We start from the raw sequence: 13,115 nt of genomic DNA, 5'->3' as shown, positions 1-13,115 counted from the left end.
TGAGGTGCACTGGCCAATGCGTCGGCGGTTTATATACTTGGACTTACCATGCTCGACAGCGCGGCCCACACTTTCACTACCGCATTGCAGGGGGTTGCAAATCCGACTCCCCTTTCTTTCCTGTGCGTAATTAACATCACAATATCAGTGGAGGAAGATTCGTTACGGCTCAGAAACGGAGGCGAAATACAGCTGGATGAACTACTCTCATCTTCAAGCATACATTGAAATTAGTATGTCATGTATGTCTAACATACAGCGTAGGCTATATAATCAGAATTGTAAACACAACCATAGCAGCAGCTACCACGACAAGGCAAACTTCTTCGTTGTCATTGTTGGTGTCATAATTTTTGGACGCCACAATAATAAATTGTTACTGTTATTGTCACCTTAAGTGTTGCCATTGTCTTCACCGCTCTTGCCTCCTCACTGTCTTCATCACTGTCGCCGCCGTCATTTTCTTCATTACTGTTACCGCCCTCATTGTCTTTATCACTGTCGACGCCGTCGTTTTCTTCATTAATGTTATCGCCCTCATTGTCTTCATCACTGTCGCCGCCCTCATTTTCTTCATTACTGTTACCGCCCTCATTGTCTTCATCACTGTCGACGTCGTCATTTTCTTCATTACTGTTACCGCCCCCATTATCTTCATCACTGTCGCCGTCATTTTCTTCATTACTGTTACCGTCCTCATTATCTTCATCACTGTCGCCGCCCTCATTTTCTTCATTACTGTTACCGCCCTCATTGTCTTCATCACTGTCGCCGCCGTCATTTTCTTCATTACTGTTACCGCCCTCATTGTCTTCATCACTATCGCCGCCGTCATTTTCTTCATTACTGTTACCGCCCTCATTGTCTTCATCACTATCGCCGCCGTCATTTTCTTCATTGCTCTTACCGCCCCATTGTCTTCATCACTGTCGACGCCGTCATTTTCTTCATTACTGTTACCGTTCTCATTATCTTCATCGCTGTCGCCGTCGTTATTTTCTTCATTACTGTTACCGTCCTCATTATCTTCATCACTGTCGCCGTCTTTATTTTCCTCATTACTTGTACCGCCCTCATTGTCTTAATCACTGTCGACGTCGTAATTTTCTTCATTACTGTTACCGCCCTCATTGTCTTCATCACTGTCGACGCCGTCATTTTCTTCATTACTGTTACCATTCTCATTATCTTCATCGCTGTCGCCGTCGTTATTTTCTTCATTACTGTTGCCGTCGTCATTTTCTTCATTACCTACTGTTGCCATCCTCATTGTCTTCATCTCTGTAACCATCACCATTATCTTCACTATTGTCGAGGCGGGTACTCAACAGCACCTCTTCGACCCACCCACCGTCCGGGTAGAGTTCTATCGAAGTACGTCCTGACATCTCGATGGTAGCGAGGCGGTGCTCCGTCTTGTTGCATGTAAACGAGTTCATCATCAAACAGGTTTTGGATGGCAGGCAAAATCCTTGTCTGAAGCATATGAAGATACGCCTGATCACTTACGGTACCCTCGAAGAAGAAAGGACCAATCAAACCACGCACTGATACACCACACCACACAGACACCCCCGGTAGATTCAATGCCCTGTCCACCTCTGTCTCTTGATTTGACACCTCTGGACTTCTATCTCTGAGCGACCGTCAAGGATGACGTGTATCAACAAAGACCAGCAACAATCGACGAGGTACGTGCAAAAAGCAATGAGTCATGTTCTGATACATTAACAGCCGTAGTTCGGTGTGCAGTTGGTGGTCATTTCGAACACATACCATAACCCTCTCTCAGTGCCAAAAATTGTCACATCAAGTCAAATATGTCATGGAATATGGACTTGCAAACTGTGAGTACATTTTTGGACCCCTCTGTACACTGGAATCATTACATTACGATGTGCAAAGATTCGCTAAATCTGCACAGGATAATTTTATACTTCTTAACATGAATATTATCTGTTACTCCAAAACTGAATATTACCTCTATTATTCAAAAACTGAATATTGTCTCTGTTATTCCAAAACTTCGTAACTACAGAAAACATGTTTCATTAAGAACAGAAATATTATTGGATCGTACACAAATGCTTTCACAAAATAGAACTACCAGAATCCCACCTTGACCACTTACCAGATTTTGTTTTAACATAAAAATAGCTCTAAATAGTCGTAGGCTATATCCAAACATTACATATACGAGTTTTTCTATTAACAGATATGCTCTCATACTAATGTAGGGCCTATGTGGTTTTACATTTTATCATTTGCGTAAAATTTATTATTACTTCTACAAGCGATCTTAACCACTGAGAATCGATATTTGGAACCATTAAGTCCGAAATCTTGATTTCAGCGGTCATTGAATTTATGAGGTTTTGGAATAACAGCGACAATATGCCAACTCAGTATAATATGTTCCTCAAATCTTTATTGTGATCTTGTTTATATTTGAATGCGTCTTCAAGAGAGCACCGCGTGGTTGTATTGCGAAGATTTGCTCACCCTAATTTGTGTTTCTCCAGTGAATAGATCTTAGAAAGGACAATGGAGATTCATTTTTCCACCATAGGGTCCTTGTTTTGCGTTTGTCTTTCTGTGGTACTCAGTAATGTCAATTACATGAACAAGAAGTTCCCGTAGTAATCAATACGCCGTTTTGCTCCATGAATTCTGAGAAGGATAAGAACAAGAATAATTAAAAGATTTTATTCCCGAATTAGATGATAATTGATGATTAGAGTACATCACCTCAAGTAACTAAAGATATGAACTTACACTGCTTGACGTGTGCATATTAAAAGGAATGGAGTGAATGTATTGATTAATTGATTAATGACTGATTTTCTACAACGCTGGGTAAATATTTGTTCTTTGGATAAATATGAAAATAGCTTCAAAAGCGTTTCTACAAACCCGGGATAGTTGGCAAATCATATGGGTAAATTATCCATTCGAGGATAGCCGGTTAACTTTATCCTCTCTACTAAGACCAATATGATGGACATAAATCACAGCTGATAGCCAAGAACGTTGATTCTGCAATACGAAAAGTGCTGAATGAGTTGGTTTCTACGTATTTATTACACAATAGGTTATATAAAATGGAACTAGATTATAGTTCATCCTTTTCATCAGACGAAGAAGTTATATAAATAGTGCAAAATATTGCAACGCCGAGAGTATTTCGAGAAAGATAAGGAATATTGTCAAATTTCGTTTCGATCGTTAAATTTTGTGTATTGCTAAATGTTATGTTTTATTTAACGACGCTCGCAACTGCAGAGGTTATATCAGCGTTGCCGGATGTGCCGGAATTTTGTCCCGCAGGAGTTCTTTTACATGCCAGTAAATCTACTGACATGATCCTGTCGCATTTAAGCACACTTAAATGCCATCGACCTAGCCCGGGATCGAACCCGCAACCTTGGGCATAGAAGGAGAGCGCTATACCAACTCGCCAACCAGGTCGACTTGTGTATTGCTTTCAAAGTAAAACAAACATCAATATTTTATTATGTAATGGTTATTTATGCAACAAGTGGATAATCTTGATGATTATGGCGGCATGAGTGAATGTTTGTCGCACGGACGATAGTAATGAGATTATCCACGAGTTGGATACAACAGTTTATGGTATCTAAGCATTATAAATTGCTTGAAATAAATTATATATCATCCATAGCTGACAAAATCTTCATATGTTCATATCGATTAGTTGCGCCTGGCATTGGCATTGAATAAAGAGAAATAGATGACCTTGCAGGTATTACAAATTCTAGTTATAGGTTAGTATCAAATTTTACTTTACAAATGTTCCTTTATTTTGTTAATATAGTTTCTCCGGCCAGAAGTGTTTTATGTGATATTACAAAAGTGATACAAAATTGTTAAAGATGTCAACCTGGTTGGCAAGTTGGTATAGCGCTGGCCTTGTATGCCCAAGGTTGCGGGTTCGATCCCGGGCCAGTCGATGGCATTTAAGTGTGCTTAAATGCGACAGGCTCATATCAGTAGATTTACTGGCATGTAAAAGAACTCCTGCGGGACAAAATTCCGGCACATCCGGCGACGCTGATATAACCTCTGCAGTTACGAGCGTCGTTAAATAAAACATAACATTTAACATTTGTTAAAGATTGGAAATAAATGATACGTTACCTTGTGTCCTGCACTTCATTTCTTGTTACAAGACGCGTAGAAGCGGTAAACAAGAAAGTCAGATGAGTTGCATGCATCCCGAGTCAAGCGTTTCGATATTACGTCATAGCGAATATGTCATTGCTATTATTGGCACGCGTGCTATAATAAGCCGATTACGAACGATATTGGATGTAGTAACAACCTCTTTATAATGCTAGGATTGTATAAAATAGTTCATTTTGATAACTGCGTTTTTGATAAGTCGAGATAATAGAAGTGAGCCATAGCCTACTGTACATGCAAAAATTGGTTGTAACATTGTGTTACATGCTGTTACATGCTGGAGTGTGTTAAAATGTTGAATGACAGTATTGACCTGCATGCAAGTAACTAACAGAAAGTTATTTCTATTTTTTCAGGCGTAATCCCTATTAAATATATAGGCTAAAGCGATTATGCATATTTTTTATAGATATCGACTGACGAAAAACACGGTTTTCAATGTTTTGGAGAAAATTGAGCATAACATAACTCCAACATGTAACCGTTCCTCTCCAATTTCGCCCATGAATCAATTATTAACCTGTTTAAGATTTTATGCTATGGGAACTTTTTAAATAACTTATTAATTGGAGATGATTCTCAAATACAGAAACTACAGTATACCACATTATTAAAATAATTTCAAAACTAGTTGCTACTATGGGTAATGAATATATTACCATGCCCATAGATAATGAAGCTCAAATCATTGTTGAATAATTTCAAAGCACTTGTGGGTTCCCAGATTATTAGATTGTATAGATGGAACCCATATGATATCAGGTTAGGAATGTTAATATTAATATTATTTTATTCCTAATTATTTCTACTTGATGAAAATGTTGTTATATTATCAGTTTAATAATTATTTGTGTATATGTGATTCAATTGAATACTAGTCAATCACAATTGAATACTAGTCAAAATACAAAATTTCGAAATTTATTTTTCATGCCGAGGGCAAATACAGAATCCCACAAAAATTCCCCAATTTTCCAAATGTTACAATTATACAATAAATTACATCCTCATCCAAATGTTGATATTGTCAATATGAATTTCTCTAAATACAGAATTATTTGTTATCATATTTTACAGAATATTATTGTTAGTTAATTTGAAGCCACTTTCACACCTTATTTTGAATTTCTCTTTTTTTTTCTTTCTCTTTTTTCTATATTGTTTCAGTTTTTAATAGGAGTATCTTTGTTTCCTTTTCCTTGTTTATGTTTGATAAATTACTTTTCAGTCTTGAACATTGTAATTGGGCTTTGCCTGTTATGTTCAATAACAAATAAATAAATAAAAAATAAATAAATTATTACTTATTCATGTAACCGGAATAAAATGTGTAAACAATAAGAATCAACGCTAATCACAGCCTATTGAATTAAATAAAACTGTTTAATTTCAAGAACAGCATTCCTGATTATACTGTTAATAATATACTGGCAGATTATAGAGCTAACTTACACAAGGATAAATTGGATACGTTTTTTTTTGTAGAAACACAAATAGTTATCATTAGACAAATTTTAATCATGAGATAATAAAATTTATCTATGGCTATTTCATGAGTTTGTAGAAGCCGGCCATAAGAAGATGTTTGAAACTCAAGATTATAGGAGAAACAAAACTCACAGATTTGAACTCGCGAACCTCTGATTGAACGGCTAGCTACACCACGGAGAAGTGATGAAATGAGGGAAATGGGGAAGTTGGGCTGTTTTGTGAAATGAAATTTATAATGCTGAGGAGAATGAGAAATCTCTGGGAAAACCATGTTTCTCCGATCTTATCCACTACAAGCATAACTTAGGTTAAAGGCAAGTACTATCGAAGTCGATCTCTCTGAATAATAAGCTCATGGTATGCTACCAAAAGTGTTATAACCACACGTTACTTTGTAGTTTAGTGTTTTCTTCTAAGACTTGTGCAAAAAGGGGAAAGTATCGTTTCAGTAGGCCTATATATGTGTATGCACTGCACTTCCTGTCTTCCATAAATCTTTGGAGCAAGAAGGGAATACGTGTTTTAAATATTTTATAGCCTACGGTTTGAAATGTCTGAAGTAAATTTCTTCTTGTACTATATTTCTATAACAATTTATTCTCTTCGATTCTTACGAATTATGAGCTCAGTTTTATTTACGGAAATGTAATTTTACTTTCGTTTTTCTTATTCCATAGCGAAATCGTTCATTTTGGTTTTGTGGTTATCATGTTAACCACTGGATTTGAGTTTACGGATTCAAACTCGGCCTTGGGCGTTGAATTGCTTAGCATAGTTTCTTCCGGAAGGAAAGTGAAGAAGTGAAGTCTGTTTCGTAGATTTAGGGCACGCTAAGTAACACTGTCTCTGGTAGAGGATTTCAAACGAAGTTCGTCGGTATTATCTCGTGTAAAGGCCCTACGTAGAATTTTGACACCAAATAACCCCAGCAGTTGAAAACGTTAAATAAAATATTATTTAAATATTTTGGGTACTACAGTGTAGCCTACAGAATTAAAAAATAAATAAAAATCTTAGTTACAGTAGCACCACGAGTGTCATTAACCAAAGTTGTCGAGACTTCACAGGTCCAAAATCATACAAGATTGGAATGTAGGCTATATGGCACTATTAGGCCTGTCTTAACATATGGTTGCGAAGTCTAAACTGTACTCAAATGTGACAGATCAGAATTGTGGTTGTGAAGTGAGAACTTTAAGACGGAGGACAACTTATGCATTGCTGAATAAAAATCTTCAGACGTAGGCCTACTAAAAATTGCACATTACTTCCATTTTATAATATAATATTGATATGTACAATAGTGGCAAAAAAAACCGGACCGACACTTGTAGCTGATTTCAGAGTCACAGATTCAAATTTTGCTAGTCACAAAACACATCCATCTTGTATAATTAATTGTAACAATGAAATTTATTGCATTTGTTGGATTCTTACCGTCTTTTGTATCTTTCAGTAACTCAAACTTACAGACGAAAAAAAAATCTTTGAGAGTTTTATTTTCATCTGGAATGAATATTACATTTCTACGTCTATTCGGCAAAGATAACTGCGTATTTTTATATTAAATAGCAGTACATACCTCTGGCTTCACTATCCGTATTGAAATTACCACAGTTTGACACAATACACAGCACAGGATTCTTTTGTATCAGCTGCAAGGGTCGGTCCGGTTTTTTTGCCACTACTGTAGAGCAATAATTGAAAATAATAATAGTACTGATTTATTTTAGCTGGCAGAGTTAAGGCCGTAAGGCCTTCTCTTCCACTCAACCAGCAAAAAGTAGGCTATATATATATATATATATATAATATATATGAACTTACAAGCTACAAAGAATTCAACAATTTGATTTAGATAAGAGTTACATGTATACAAGAGTTATTTATGAATTAAACAACAGAATAGGCCTACTATGAACTATTAATTAAACAGTGAAATACAAACTATGTTGCAGAATTAAGCTAAAATACATAGAATTTTAATACATTTCAAATAATGTTAGATAATAGAAAGAGATTATTATGAGAATTTTGAGCATACAGCGCCATCAGGATGATGTCTGAAAGAAGAAGTAACAATGTAGTCAGTGATAGTTTAAGTCAGTAGCCTATGATTGGAGTGAATTGCTAAGAATGTTATCCTTGAAGCTGTTTTTAAAAATGTTTATTGTTTTGCAGCTCCTAATACTTTGTGATAAGGAATTCCATTGTCGCGAGGTGAGTACTGTAAAAGATGATGAATAACAAGATGTTCTATGAAATAATATATACAAATGATGCACTTCCCGTCAACTTTTGACACAAGATCTATAGGATTGGCACCTTAATCACTGGAAAGAGACCATAAAGGGCATTGATCTGATAGAAGAGAGACGATAAAGAAGTAATGATGATTGTGGTTATTATTATTATTATTATTATTATTATTATTATTATTATTGTTATTATTATTATTACTGTATAATTATTGTTCCATGGTAATGATTTATAGGAACTGAGGAATTTTTAAACTAACGACGTATTAAGCTTTTAATTCGTGCACTACTCTTTCGTCATTCTCGAAGTATCACTATTTAAGGTACACAGTTTGATTCACTGCATCAACGCGAAATAAATTGGTAAAAAATATTGGATCAGGCTATCATGCGCCACTCTTGTACTCATGTTGGTAGGAAATGCAAGAAATGCGTGCGTCTGCACAACTAGAGCGGAGACGTTTCGCAGAAAAGACGCATGATCCCTCGCGCGTGGTACTAGTGTCTTCAATTCTCATCAAGGCCTTAGACACTGAGAATGTGGTAGTCTTCTCCTAAATGCAGATTATTCCTATTTTTTTTTAAATAATCTCGATTTGCTTGGAAAATTTTGTTTCGTTGTAAGTTAACTTATTCTATCTCGTACTAACTTTTAAATCCTGATAATAAGCTCTACTGTTCATATGGAACTTGTAAGTATGGGTAGTTCCGAATCGTCAGAGAGAATATCACATGACTTTACAGAGCGGGACAGTACATTTCCTGACGTGTTTACTGCAACCTAAATAGATTTATTGTACATCCGTGTGGAATAACTTGTATGCCAGTTGTGTACATGTGATTCATTAGGTCATTCTTCCTTCTCCCGCATCACGCATCCAACTCCAGCCCTTTATACCCATAACATTCTCTGGTGATAGCCTTCCGTCCCTCAAATGAAGTAACCTAGAATCCCTGGAGATAGTCTTCCGTTCCAATATATTTGAGTAGTCTATGACTATCACCATTGTCATGCATCTGTATTCTCATACCACGAGGATACAGTAGAGGAGGTAAATCTGTCCTGTAACCTTATCATGTGCCGTGGCTGTATCACCAATGGTTATGGAGGAGGAAGATAGGTTTTAGTGTGAAATGAACGTTTGTGTCGCTAGATGCATTTAATATTAAGCATCATGAAAGAAACTCTCTTTCTGATAGCTCACTCTTTCCCCTCTCGCACAACTCACGTGCCAGGTCTCGCCTCCTCATCAATACCAGAGTCCTGGCAACACACAGTGAAATGTCTTACTTTCAAAGTGAAGATAATAATGAAAGGATATTGTGGAAAGTGTTGACAGAATGATAAAGGAGAGGGAACAACTATTAGAAAAACCCTCTCTAACTTCCTTCGTCAACCACGAATGTTATGTTCACCGAAACCGGGGTTTGAACCATCTCTCTCTTGCATAAGTCTCGTGTGTTAGCCGTGAGTCACCACAAAGGCGTCTGTCAGAGACATAAATCCTAAGACAAATTGATAATTCCAAAATATTTTTTACATGATTCGCTCTACTTTGTCGTAATTTTTTTAGCCGTACCGTTACCATGCTTACTACTGTATTATATAGATCTAATGCAGTAGGTTTCTAGTTCAAAATCCTACCAAAGGGGACGATTACAGTAGTCTGAATTTTGAAACTTTTTTCTTGTTCGCGGTTCTTAACGGATTTTTTTTTGTGCTGAATTCGAAAATAATATCTAATTTCTTTCAACACGTCAGGTTTTCATACAAATTATAATAAAAACTAAAAAATTAATTGCTACCTACTGTAGATCTGTGAAACGTCATACAAATTATTTTCCAAAATCATTTTATGAGAAAAACTGAACTACAATTTGCTATTAACCATTAGCAATTATTGCATTCACAATCTTACCTCAATATTTCACCTCAACTTTCCTCCTTTTTGACCTCCTCGAATGTTGTTCAGAGCAGTCCCTTTTCAACATCCAGCAATCAGCCACCAAGATTTTTTATTTTTTTATTTTAGTCAGTTGTCTCAAAGGATAACTTTTTTGTGTAACGCGTGATAAGTTAACTTGTATCTATTTATTATTATTATTATTATTATTATTATTATTATTATTATTATTATTATTATTATTATTATTATTAAAATGTAAATATGTAGAATACAGAATATAATTATAACAATAAAAATAGAAATAAAATAACACAATCAATATAAAAACGAGCATACAGTAATGTTAACAAAATTTAAGGACCGAATGAGCAGCTCTCGTGTTCGGTCGCAGTTAACCCATTACTGCATAGCGTCCTAAAATGGGACGTGCGTAAAATACTGATTTCTATGGAACTTTTTCTTGTTTAGTACAGTTGGAGACATTGTTTAGAAAGTAAATTATTACATTGTATTATAGTGTTGCAGTATTTGAATTCCGCGCTAACATTTGTTCATAACAGCTAATTTTTTACAAGATGGCAGGATAACAGTATTTTGTGACGCACCGCTTGTAAGTTCATTCTTAGTTACTCTGTAATGGTGGTACAGAAATCTGATTTTGATTTTCACATAATGAGTTGAATACTTCAGTTTTCATGTGGTATATAACAACAATAAAATTTTGTTATATGTTGCTAGGTACTAGGTGAAATAAAGTGCCGACCTAAAAATAGGACGCCATGCAGTGTGCACTCCTGTAGTATTCAGTTTAATATGTATATGGTTTCCATTACATTGTTTTATTTTCAGTCTAACCGTGAGTGAAATTCTGGGGTTAATGGAAAATCAAAATAATAATAATGAGAATCTAATATATGTGACCCCTCCAGAAGATTTCCATGATACAAATAAATACAGTGATAAGTCGGATGACGAGCATGAGGCTTATTTGAATAATCGTGGCGGTAAAATGCTACTTAGAAAAACGGAATTACAACAACAACAAAAAAAATATGTAATGATGATAATGAAGATGACATTGTTGATGGAAGTATGCCAGAGTCTTCTAACATAAATGCTGCAACAAATGATTTTGAAAGTACATTAGACAAAAATGGAGCTGAGGTTTCTCGCACAAGTTATTGCCGTCCGAAAAGAAGGAAGCTAATATATGAAAATTTCCAAGACAGGGAAGGTAATTCCAGGTAGAAGGCCATCGTACTACTGCAACTACAAGTATTGTTATTACTACTATAACCACCAACGTACCGCGCCGTGGCATCGTGGTCTAAGGCATCCTGCCTCGGACTCGCGTTACAGAATGCTCGCTGGTACGAGTTCTCATGGGGGAAGAAATTTTCTCATGAAATTTCGGGCACTGTATGGGACCGGTCCCCACCCAGCATTATCATGCATTTGTGGAGCTACGATAAGTAGCGAAAATTCGGTTTCGGAAACCAGCTATAACGGCTAGGGGGGAATCATCGTGCTAACCACACGATACCGCCATTCTGGTTGGATGATGGATGATTGTCCTCCTCTGTTTCGGCATTTGGACGTGAGACCAGCAGCAGGCTGGTCGGTCTTGGCCCTTCATGGGCTATAGAGCTACTATTTTTTTTACAATCACCACCATCAGCACCAGCGCTAGCAGCAGCAATAGCAGCACCCTCACTAGCAGCAACAGCAGTGCCAGCGCTAGCACAGAAACAGCAGCACCAGCGTTGGCAGTACCAATGTTAGCAACAGCGGCAACAACAGAGTGGTGATCCATCTTCGCTTTTTTCTTGATGTTGCCTTAGTAGATGCTTGCTTTCTGTACAGAAAAATGAAGCCTCAAAACTCTTCAGAACCGCTCCTCAACTTTTGCCGTCTCCTGGCTTTTACAGTACTGGCCAGTTGAAAATGAAACTCAGCGAAGGTGTGCTAATTGTAGAGGGAAAGCAAAGTTCATCTGCACGAAGTGTCAAATTGGACTCCACCCTAAATGTTTCTACCCTTACCACACAGAATAGTGTTGTACAATGCGTAGGCTTGTGTGGGAAGGGCAGTTGAACCACTGATTCTAATATGTGTATATGTATTTGCTACATAATAAATACATAAATACTATTTGAACTAAAAGAGGGGTTATTCTATTCAGCTACTGTGTCACTGACCATTATGCATAGCGTCCTATTTATGGGACGGTCCTTAATTTTTATCCCAGAAAGTAAATAAAGATAAAAATGGTAAGAAAGCATTCTTAAGTCACCAACTAGCAAACTTAAACTCAGAAACGCATTTTTCAGGTCATTAATAACTTTATGCAGTAACGGGTTAATACTTCTCTTCCCTTGATACTTCATTTCCATTTTCTTTTTATATTTTAGTGAAATATTTCACCTCGTTTCGCGCTAAACTCTCGTAATTACTAGGAAAATAATTTAGATGGAGATGAAGGAAATGTATTTCGACTCTTACGTTGCAGCCAATCTATTCGAAAATCTGTAACATCGCTTCTATTATGTTAACATAATTTTTGGGTCTTTTTATTTCTAAGGAAATAAAAAACCACGTTTCTGAACGCACGTTTTTAACATTCAATATTGTTCGAAGAGCGTTATCAAACTATCTCACATGTTTCTCCGTCACGCTTATATTAGCATGTCTTTGAGGACAAATGAATGAAACTGATGATACACCTTACAAAATTAATGTCATTATGAAGCCCCTATCGTGGAATGTATCTGGAATGTTTTCACAAAAATTTTTATGTCTGAAATAATCTTCTAGTCTTCGAATTGCAATTTTATATTGTCCAAAAAATACACATCCAAGGGTTGCACAAATCTTATAGTTTTTGGAGGGATAATTTGTGTTTTCTTGTCTTACTATGTAAAGTATTGTTTACTTCTTCATCAGTAAATACATATGAAGAGTCCACTGCAAGAATGATGGATGTCATTTAGAATACATTTTTCAGGAGAAGCAATGGAAAGTTTGAAATGCTTAGCGCTCAAAGCTTAACTGTGATTTTCCGATCATTACTGGACAATGACTGTCAGTGTTAATGCCACATAACTCTCTATGTAGATTCTATACGTCTTAAGCTATGCATTGACAGTCTAGGTTCATTTTTGACAAGAAAGTGACATCCATCATTCTTGCAGTGGACTCTTCATATAGTGTCATCTACGTGACCACTCCAGGAAACTAGAAGTAATGTGTCTTTCTT

The sequence above is a fragment of the Periplaneta americana genome, chromosome 4 (genome assembly GCF_040183065.1).
Source record: "Periplaneta americana isolate PAMFEO1 chromosome 4, P.americana_PAMFEO1_priV1, whole genome shotgun sequence".
In the NCBI taxonomy this organism is placed as follows: domain Eukaryota; kingdom Metazoa; phylum Arthropoda; class Insecta; order Blattodea; family Blattidae; genus Periplaneta; species Periplaneta americana.
Note: the sequence above shows the minus strand (reverse complement) of the source record.